Raw genomic sequence first — 10,457 nt, 5'->3', positions numbered from 1 at the left:
AGCAGGTGTGTCAGCAATCACCTCATGTTCCTCATGCCATGTCTCATCAAGAGTGACCCTATTGCCCACGCCACTGCGAGATCTTTCTCTGGCTTTATGTGTCTTCTGAATGCTTATAACCAGGTAAAATACTATCTTTGTCTGTCTGCTTCTGTATTATCTCTGCCTCCCTCCTTAGAGAATGTGCCGAGTGAGAGCACAGACTTCCTCCGAATTCTTTGTTGTGTCCTCACCACTCAGAACAGTGACTGGCATGTGTCCTGCCATGTGCTCTAAGTGTTTTACTTCTTAATTTGACTTCTCAGCCAATGGGTTGGGCTCTATCCTTATCCCTATGTTGCAGGAAACAACTCTAAACTTGGTCAAGATTTCACAATTTTGGGAGTTATGAAATCAGGATTCGAACTCTGGGCTTCCTGCTTCAAAGCCTACAGATTTTCAGTCCCATTTTGTCATCTGCAAAGTTTTGGTCAAATTAAAATCACTCTCTTGATGAAGAAATTCTTTACACAGAATTCTTTCACAGCAAGCATTTTATTGTCAGTTGGCTTTGCGCCTCTGTCTTTGCATAAAACTAGCAGTGGTCACAGTGGCTGGGGAGCCAGGTACAGTGCTGTGAGTCTGGAGTCCTTATTGTCCAGGGGGCTGGGCAGGGAGGTTCTTCAGAGCTTGAGTCTGTCTGGGTGAGGAGTTATGACAAAAAAGGAGGTTAACAGAAGAGCATTCAGAAAGAGGGCAAACAATAAGAGGAAAAAAAAAGTTGAGTCAACTAATGAACAAACAAACCTACAAATGAAGAAATGAATATTCATTCATTGGTGGTGTGAAATCAGGTAAGGGCAGAGGGAGCACACTGCTTCATCCTTAGTAAGCCGGCCACGTTCTTATTCAGGACCCTGATGAGAGAAGAGAAAGCCTCAAGGCTTTTGTGCCCTCATTATTTTTTATTCAGCTTCATTAAGATATCATTGAAAAATAAAAATTGTATATATTTAAGATGCATAATGTGATGATTTGATATATATATATATATATATATATATATATATATATATATATATATATTTTTAAGTGATGCCACAAGTTAGTTAAGATATCCAACACCTCACATAGTTCTTTTCCCCTCTCCTCTTTTTGGTGTAGTGAGAAAAGCAAAGATCTGCTCTCTCAGCACATTTCAGGTACACAATGCTATATTAGCAATAGTCACCATGCTCAACACTAGATCTCCACCATGCTCAACATCTTATAACTGGAAGATTGTACCCTTTGACCAATAATATCTCCTCATCTCTCCCACCCTCCAGGTCCAGACCATTCTACATCAGGTTCTGTGAGTTCCTCCACTCTTTTTGCTCATTCCTACCACATTTTGACTGAGGAAGATGGAGCAGAGTCAGGCATGTCTATGTGGAATACTCCAAGAGCTCTGGGAGCCCTTTTGCAACCTGCTGAGGGGGACTCTGAAGTGATTCCAATTCAGAGTTTGAATGCCAGCTACACAACTCACTAGGCTTGTGACCTTGAAGAAATAACTTAGCCTCTTTGGACTTCCATTTCTTTCACTATATAATATTCGCCATTTCCACGTGACATTACCAGGATGATGAAAAATTGTATAGGATACACACACATACACACACATACCACCTAGTGCTCAACACATACCACATAGCTCAATAAGCATACCTGTCAATCACTGTGTTCGAGAAGGCAAAGATAGAGCTGAAACAAAATATGGTTGGTGGAGGGGATATATGTCCCAACGGAATTGTGATTAGCAGGATGTTTATTAGAGATTTATTCATTTATTTATTCATTTATTAAAGCAAGGGAGGGGCAGTGGAAGAGAAAGAATTTCAAGTAGACTCCCGCTGAGCACAGAGCCTGATGTGGAGCTCCATCTCACCACCCTGAGATCATGATCTGAGCTGAAACCAAGAGTCAGATGCTTACCTGTCTGTGCCACCTAGGGGCCCCTGATTAATAGGGTTAATACGGGCAGATGACGTTCAGAGCTTGCTTTTCTCTTCCACTTATATTCTAGGAAAGCAGTTTGCTAACATTCTGTGTTTTCTACTGAAGAGTAAGGCCATTTGATAGCTTCTATATTTATTCTACTCCTGGCCTTTGTACAGTATCTTGTTTTGATTAGTGTCCAGTTGGACACTTCACTTTTTCCTAAATTGCATTGTAGGATTTATAGAATCTTGTTATTTTAATGTGTAGATGCTGGACGTGGGAGTGGTTTTTCACAGAATTAGGTGTTATATTTTGCAGCAAAGTGGTAAAAGCACACAGATGTCTCTGGGGTTGATCGCAGGTGCCATACATCACAAGAAACCAGGTACCCACAAGAAGAAATGGACACTGATAAATTTCAAATTAGAATCACCAAATGCCTTTTCTCTACTAGCCCTTTTTATAATAATTTATAATAAATTAAATAATGTATAATAAATTTTTATAAATAAATTTATAATACTTTATAATAATTATACCTGAATGCTGTGTGTGTTCATTACAGTGATGGAAGAATAGGGAAATATTCATGGAAAAAAATGGCTGAGCTTATTTAATATTTAGGAAAATGTACTTCTTTGAGCTGGCTTTGAAATACAGTGCATTTCCCTGTGATGGTAGCAAGGGTTACAAAGCTAATAAAATTTCGTTAGGTCCTGCAAACCAGATTTTATATGCTATATATCACTTCTGGGCTGAGGCCGTTAAGCTAGTGCGCCTTTTCCATCTACCTCCTCTCATAAAATGGTGACCTTGATGGTTGCATGTTCTGAGCACAAGAGGCCTGGAGACTGCGGTACTCACCCAAGATTGTTTAAGGGTAATCAGCCCTTGCTGTGCAAAGACACTGAGATCTGGAGGTTTTTCTGTTATTGAAGCATTATATGGCCCACCTCATTAATTTGGGGGATTCAGGAAATACCTATGGGACAAAGCCACAGGAGAAGAAAACTGGGTACAAAAAGAAAGGCAGTATACAGCTATCCTTCAGAAACTGAATTGAGTTTGAGTTCAGGGTCAGCCACAGTCTATGACTTTACATAACACCACTAAATATGTTTTCTGTAAAGTGGGAATAAAAATAATATGTACTTCAGAAGGTTGTGGTAAGGAGTGCCTGGGTGGCTCAGTTGTTTAGTTGTCTGTTTCTTGACTTCAGTTCAGATCATGATCTCAGCCAATGTGGATCCCCACACTGGGCTCCATGCTCAGCACAAAGTCTGCTCAAGATTCTCTCCTTCTCCCTCTGCCCCTCTTCCTTTTGTCTCTCTCTCTAACAAATAAATACAATCTTAAAAATAAGAAGGTTGCGGTAAGAATAAATGAGGCAATTCATGCAAAATCCTAGTGTGTTGCATAGTTCCTGCCTGGCACATAATAAGTACTTAGTAAAATGCCTCATAATATAGATCTTTTAAAAATAAAAGAATACAAGAACTTATCTTGCTTTCTTCAGGATGTCAATATTGTAAAAGCCAGTCTCGGCCCAACTATAAAAGAGAAGTTCTTAAGTTATAAGGCCTCAAATGGATTTCAGAGAGTAGGTAACCCTATAAAATTATATGAAAAACTGCATAAATAAACATGCATTTGTCTAAATATAGTGAATTCCAAGTGAGAGTTTTAGTGAGAGTATCCATTGGCATAACAGATCATAGAATGGAAAATCAAGTTTGGATATGAAAGATATTGCAGTGAAAGTATTGGCAAGATATGAAGAGTTATTAGAATATTGGGAAGTTCAAGGATTCAGAAAAAAAATTAATCTGAGGATCTACAACAGTCAAAGCTCACAGACTTTTGACTCTGGTCATTTGCCTCACTTCAGACACTACTTGTGTCTCTATCCCTCCTTAGTCAAACCTCCATACCCAGAGAGGCTCCTGCACTCCAAAGAGTATTTCTACTCATCCCTCTGAGAGAGGCAGACTCTGGGCTCACCCAAGAGCACCCAAGCTCCCAGCTGCTGTGACCACAACTGCCAGTTTTATAACTGGATGAGAGACCTGAACCAACCAATAACAGAACACTTGAAAATAATCACCTTGTGAGATTTGTTTTATTTCAACTGACACTTTGAAAATGAGGAAGCAAACAATAAGAATGTGGGCTCTAAGGGCCAACTCACTTAACCAAAATGTTAAGTGAGGTTCCAAACACTGGAACCTACTCAGGTAGAGCCAAATTCAAGACTGCAAATGACATTATCAAGACTCTAGTTTTTTTCCATCTACCAGTTTTACTTTTCTTTATTAGTCAATTTCATTTCTACCTAGGCTTTTGTCACGGAAGATATAATTTTATATCTTGTTAAACAAAAGTTTCATCTGAATCACCGAGGTTCAGTACCTATTGCACTACAAAGGAGGTACTAAGTCATAGGGGGAGATGGTGCAGAGCTAGTCAAAAATAAATGATATGGTGATGGAAATCTCTCACTGTTATCAAAAAGGTTGGCTTGGGTGATATAAAGGAGTTAGGGGAAAGAATTGTTTGGAGAAAACTCTGAGAAGGTGTGAGTGGGGAAATCACTAAGAGAGCTTGACATTACATATATAATACAGCTTTCCCTGCAACTGATTACTCTCTGACCCTCTCCCGAGAAATATGGAGGGTGAGAGAAAAGTTGCCTTGCTTCTCTAGAAGCACAATAAAGGAGAATTGCTATGTCAGGTTTGTACTTCTAAAGCCTGACAGCAAGAATGATGCATGAGTGTTTCCCCTGGACCATGTATTGCTTTGCTAGGGCTGCCATAACAAAATACCATACAGTGGGTGGCTTCAGCAACAAAAATTCGTTTTTTCACATATCTGGAGGCCGAAATCCATGATCAAGATGACAAATGGTTTGGTTTCTCCTGAGGCCTCTTTTCTTGGCTTGCAGACCTTCGTGATGTGTCTTTGCATGGTCTTTCCTATGTGTGTGTCTACATCCTAATACCTTATTATAGGGACATTGGTCATATTGGCCCACTCTACTCACCTCATTTTAACTTAGTCACCTCTTAGAGGTGTTTGTTTCTCCAAATACAGTCATATTCTGAGGTACATGGAGTTAGGTCCTCAACATATAAATGGAGCTGGGGAGGTACAAATCAGCTCCTAATAGAGCATGTGTGGCCAATACATATGAGAGAGCTGTCAGGCGAGCGGTCTTAGATCTGATCAAAAAAGAAAAAGTGAATCGTAGACATTTTATGGCTGTGGTAAGAATAAGGTTGCAGGTATGATGAAGTATTCATCTGGTTGAGGGCACAGATGACACGAGAACCCCAGCATGAGGGTTCCAAACAACACATGAAAACACCTATGAGAGAAAGTCAGAAGCAGAGAAGACAAAGCCTGAACTCAACAGTACCAGTCAAGTGAGGACTTTCCGTCCACCAGACTTCCCACCTTCCCTTTCATTTCACTGGATTCCAACTCAGATTGGATCCTACAGGGTAAGAAATCTGCTTAGCTAGTTGGGGAAGGAGGAAATAAATGTGTAATTGGGGACAAGAGATAAATAAAAGATCATTTTCTTCCCTTTTTTCAGTCCATATACTTTTGCCTGTCACAAGCTCTAGTTAGGGGTGGATGAGTAGCCTTACCTTTAACTAACGAAGAGGATTTGACATTCTACGTGTTGAATTACATCTTAAAAATGTAAAGAACTTCTTATTCCTTAAGGGTGAAAAAAGTTGCATATCTATTAGCGTTTCATGCAGGATCAGAACTTCTCCCATAAAATACATTTTCAGGGGACAGAGGGAGATCAAAATAAAATTGTATATGCATTATATGCCATAGATCTCATTTATTCTGTATGCTAATCATTCTTCACAGTTCTAGCAATACTCCCGGTAGTGGTCTGATTGGCTTAGCAGGGACCAGGTGCCTAACTCTACACCAATCCACAAGCCCAGGAAGATAGGAATTCAATCAGAGTTGGCCAGATTGTGATTAATGCCCACCCCACAAATTAGAGAAATGCATGGATTCCAACTTTGCCAAACCCTATGAAATGAGAATGGAGTGAGCTTGTTTCCCAAACCCATACTAAGTTGGCACAACCAAACAACCACCAACAAAGTTTATAGTAGAAAATCTCAAGTCACTTCCACACTCAAGGTGCAAATATTTTATGTTTAGAAAAGGTGTAGGTTGTATGATACTAGGAAAAATCCCAGCGTACAAATCAGCAAACCCCAATTCTAGTTGTGATGCTGCCACTAACTAGCTGTGTGATAGTTTCACTTTACCTCTGGGACCTTCAGTATCTTCATCTAGGGAATCATAGATCTGGCCTAAAGTTATACTTGATTCCTTCCCACTTACAGCACTATGGCAGGTATAGAACGATTTTGTCTGTTTCTAGAGGGAGGATTTTGACTTCACAGTCATTTTATGCTGACTACCTCCTCAAATCTGCAGCAAATAATCTGTCACAACCAAAAAAGCCCTGCAAAGTTAATTGCAATGTGGATGACTTACAGAAACGTAATTTCGGTGCTTCTCTTTTACCTGCTGGGTATAATCATGTCATAGCTGCCTACATTTGTTTGACTCTAAAAAAGCTTATAGACCAGGAAAAGATCAGATGGGACATTTATAAGCCCAGCAAAACCACTCTTTTTCTTTCATTTGCACCATCTGCCTTATGGGAAAATCCTACCTGGCTTTTCCCCTCCAGAATGTGACTCAGAATGATTGGAGAAAAAAAACACGTTAATGCAACAATGGAGAGAATATCCTGCAATCCCTTAATATCCTCTGCAGAGTCATTTTCTGCCTATTCTTGCAGTTTGAGATCACAGGATTCTTGACAACCTAATAGCACTTCATGCCAATAAAGTCGAGACTGCCTTTTTGTTTGATGTCGTTCAGAACATGCAATTATCCCAAGGGCAGGTTGGAGCTAAACATTTTCATCTACCCTCAGCCCTTTCCGTTGGAGGGGAGTCTGTGACAGACTTCTTAGTTTCACTTATGCAAAAGTCCTGGAGTGGCAGGGTTCAGGGCTTTTACCTTTCAGAATGCTTGCTGTTGTCAATCCTGTTTGGGGGAAGTTTTTTCGGCTCTTTAATAATGGCCATTTTGCTTCTAATATTTATTTGGATGACAGATCCAGAAATTTCCATTTTTGTTCTACCTCCATTACCATTCAGACCTTCTTTTGGAGCGTTTGTCCATCTTTTGCATATGAAGGGATTTGTAGATCAGCTTCTCAAGCCCCAAATGGAGAGGGATCTCTGTGGGATAAATGCACAGACAGCTTTTTCAATCTGCTCCTTTTATTCTCACACTGTCCCCACCCTTCCTGCTCCAGGATCTACTTACTATTAAGAAATGGTTAAAAAATAATAATAATAATAATAAAAAGAGTTAGGAGGTCAGAGTTTTGAAGGGCAACAGAGCATCCCCGAGGGAGTGATGTTATAGGGTCATCATTCCAGTAACATTGAGCGCTGGGCATCCCTTATGTGCATCTCTTCCCCATGCAGAGCTAACCCCATGCAGCTCTCCTTTGACATTTATGGGCAATGCGAAGGAGAGATGTCACACTGCCTCTGTGCATGAGTACCACCTTCCTTCCTCCTTTCTACTCTTTCCGCAGTACTGAGCTCATGCCCCGTGCATGGTTGCTTCTCCAGCAGGCTCTGACTTTCAAAGTATGCAGAGAAAGAACAACTACTGCTTTAAGGGTGCTGTCTAGAAGCCTGGAGTAATAAAATCAGATTTCAGCATAATCTTTGTGCCATTACACCTTACCTGTGTGAACTTGAACAACAAGTCAGTAAATCTCTTAGAAGTTAGGATTTCGGATCTATCCAGTGGGGTATCAGTACCTTCCCAGCTCACTTCACGAGATGTTACAAGAATCAAATACAATACAGTGTGGTGAAAATGCCATACAAAATGCAGCAGAAATGTTAGCTGTCATGAATAATTTCATAGTTAGTGTTTTCCCAGCCAACTTTTAGGACTCAGAGACTGTGAGCCAAAAATCAGACTGAGTTGCTTACATGGATTCTCACAACCCTCCAAAGTTTTTCCTGTTTTATTCCCATTACACCAAGGAGATGAAGAAAGTGAAACCGAAAATGGTTATTCTAACCCAAAGTAGCTTAATTATTCACATCAGAGGCAGAAGCTGGCTCTTTGAAGCGAATCTGTGGGAAGCTAAATATACCTCTCTTGGGCAAAATCTCTGTAGGATTTCTTGTAAGGATCAGTGTGCCTGCTTGGGTTAAAAAGGGCATGTTTCTGATCTGCTTAGATTATTCTTCTCCACCTGCAGCCCTGCAGTGCTGAGCAGCTCTGTTTCTCTCATAGGCTCTATTCCCTCATCACTGGTATCCATACAGTGGGCACCCCGGCATAGGGGACAGGAAAGGGCAGATGGCCAAAACCAGAGTTGTGGCAAATGCAACATATACGATTTACACAGCAGACATTTTTCTAGAAATGTAAGTAGAGCTTGCAAAAGACCAGAGTGTCAGAGTACGAATTCAGATTCTGAAAGTTCTATTAGAAGTTTGAACTTCTTTTTTTTTTTTAAGATTTATTTATTTATTCATTCAGAGAGAGCGAAGAGAGAGGCAGAGACACAGGCAGAGGGAGAAGCAGGCTCCATGCAGGGAGCCCGATGTTGGACTTGATCCCGGGTCTCCAGGATCACACCCCAGGCTGCAGGCGGCGCTAAACCGCTGTGCCACCAGGGCTGCCCAGAAGTTTGAACTTCTAATAAGTGTTAAGTACTGTACTGGAAATAGAAATGTAAAATAAAATAAAATTAAGCATCCAATCTCAGGTTGTGACTTCCCCATCTGGTGTGTGAAGCAAGCAAGTAAACAGAGGGCAACAGTTGGGAGCAGTAACTTCTAGGTGAGAGGTCAGCTGAGCATACTAGGGGTTACACAGTGAAGCTAGCTAACCAGAAGAGTGGTAGACAAGTGGGCGGTAGGGAGGTTCTGGGTTAAGGCGATCATTGACTTAAGTCATGAAGAAGCATCACCAAGGTCAACATTATGAAAAAATATAATTCTTCCTCTTGCCTCAGCATCTGTGCCTACAATTCCCTTGTGCTTTCTTTCCTTATTTCTGCAAATCTTACCCTGATTTTTCCCTTAGCCATCATTTAACTCTAAAAAAGATTCGTAAATCTAAATATATTCTCTTCCACCTTTTTCCTTAAGACTTGATTTGACTAAAAACTGGTACTTCTTTGTTTTTGGAGGGAATGAGCCCTAATAAAAAATTCTTATATCTTTGAAAATCAGCTGAGAGTAGCTTAAAAGTTTTGAAACATTTTGGAAGTATTATTATCAATTCCCTTGGCTGGAGAAGACCTTGGACACCAGAGTTAGGGACACCCTTGTTTTGAACAACACTGAACAGGATAATATTTCAACGAATGACAGAGATGACAGCCTCCTTGTGTGCTCCTTTGTAAAGATGAGCATAAAAGAGACATGAGAGGTCTTCTCTAGCAGCTCTATCTGCCAGGATCCCCCAGTTCTGGATCTCTTTGCCAGTAGAGGTCAGTAAGAATATAACAGAGAGGTCTGACAGGTCTGGATTTCAACATTAGAAAGGGGAAGAAAAATAAAATATGTTTGAAATCTGAAACATCTCAATGACTTTGCATGTAACATTAACACACAAGAAAAGATTAAATTTTGCTACTAATATTGCCTAGTTTGTGATTGCTTGACTGGGTTTGATGCCCAGTTATAGTTTGTTAGTTAATAATGAGAGTGGAGAGACTGCCTGGCTTCATATTTTGATGTTGCTACTTACTGGCCATGTAAATTAAATTTCATGAGCCTCAGTTTCTTCACCTACAAGTTGAGGAAAGTAGTTCCCATCTACTGTAGTTGTTGAGAAGAGGCAATGAGGTAGTTCATTGAGTGTGCCTACATTAGGGCCTAGAGTCGATTGAGTGGTGGGCGAGGACTGCTGCCCGTCCGTGTAATGTTCTCTGTTGCTGGTGTTCTGTGTAGGGCATAGACCAGGGGGTGGGTATATTTCGTGGTATTCTGTGGTGGCTGCACCTTCCACTCTGCAGGGTGGGTCAGCAGTACTGATTATGCCACATGGGTCTTAGTCTGATTCAGCAGCTGGAGGAGTGGAGAAAAAGCCAAGTTCATGTGAGGACAGCCTAAGTTCTGGATGAGGGAGAAACTGGAGGAAACCAATCTGTGTGGCAGGGTGAGGACCAGTATGTCAAAGGTCCTGATGGAGAAGCTACATGCTTTCTATCTTGGGTTTTCTAGAAAGTACTCATGAAAGGCAGTGGATGAAAAAGACACATGGTGTTGGAAATCTGCCACCCTATTTGTATTTGTCTAAGAATATGAGACACCCTTTCTCCCATGGTGCCCTGCACTATACCCTTCAAGGCTTTGTTGACTGTCTACCATGGATGCTGAAAAAATTGTTTCTTCTGT

General features: G+C 40.7%; 1 long non-coding RNA gene across 1 annotated transcript; it reads right to left on the bottom strand.

Annotated features, from left to right (window-relative positions):
- Positions 1-206: 206 nt before the first annotated feature.
- Positions 207-8,091, bottom strand: LOC140621180 (uncharacterized). The gene is made up of 4 exons (XR_012020941.1): positions 7,777-8,091; positions 7,033-7,256; positions 787-896; positions 207-679 (listed from the first exon to the last, which is right to left on the bottom strand). It is a non-coding gene; the product is annotated as an uncharacterized lncRNA (long non-coding RNA).
- Between the last annotated feature and the right edge of the window lie 2,366 nt (positions 8,092-10,457).

The sequence above is a fragment of the Canis lupus genome, chromosome 1 (assembly GCF_048164855.1).
Source record: "Canis lupus baileyi chromosome 1, mCanLup2.hap1, whole genome shotgun sequence".
In the NCBI taxonomy this organism is placed as follows: domain Eukaryota; kingdom Metazoa; phylum Chordata; class Mammalia; order Carnivora; family Canidae; genus Canis; species Canis lupus.
Note: the sequence above shows the minus strand (reverse complement) of the source record. Positions and strands in the feature narration are given on the sequence as shown.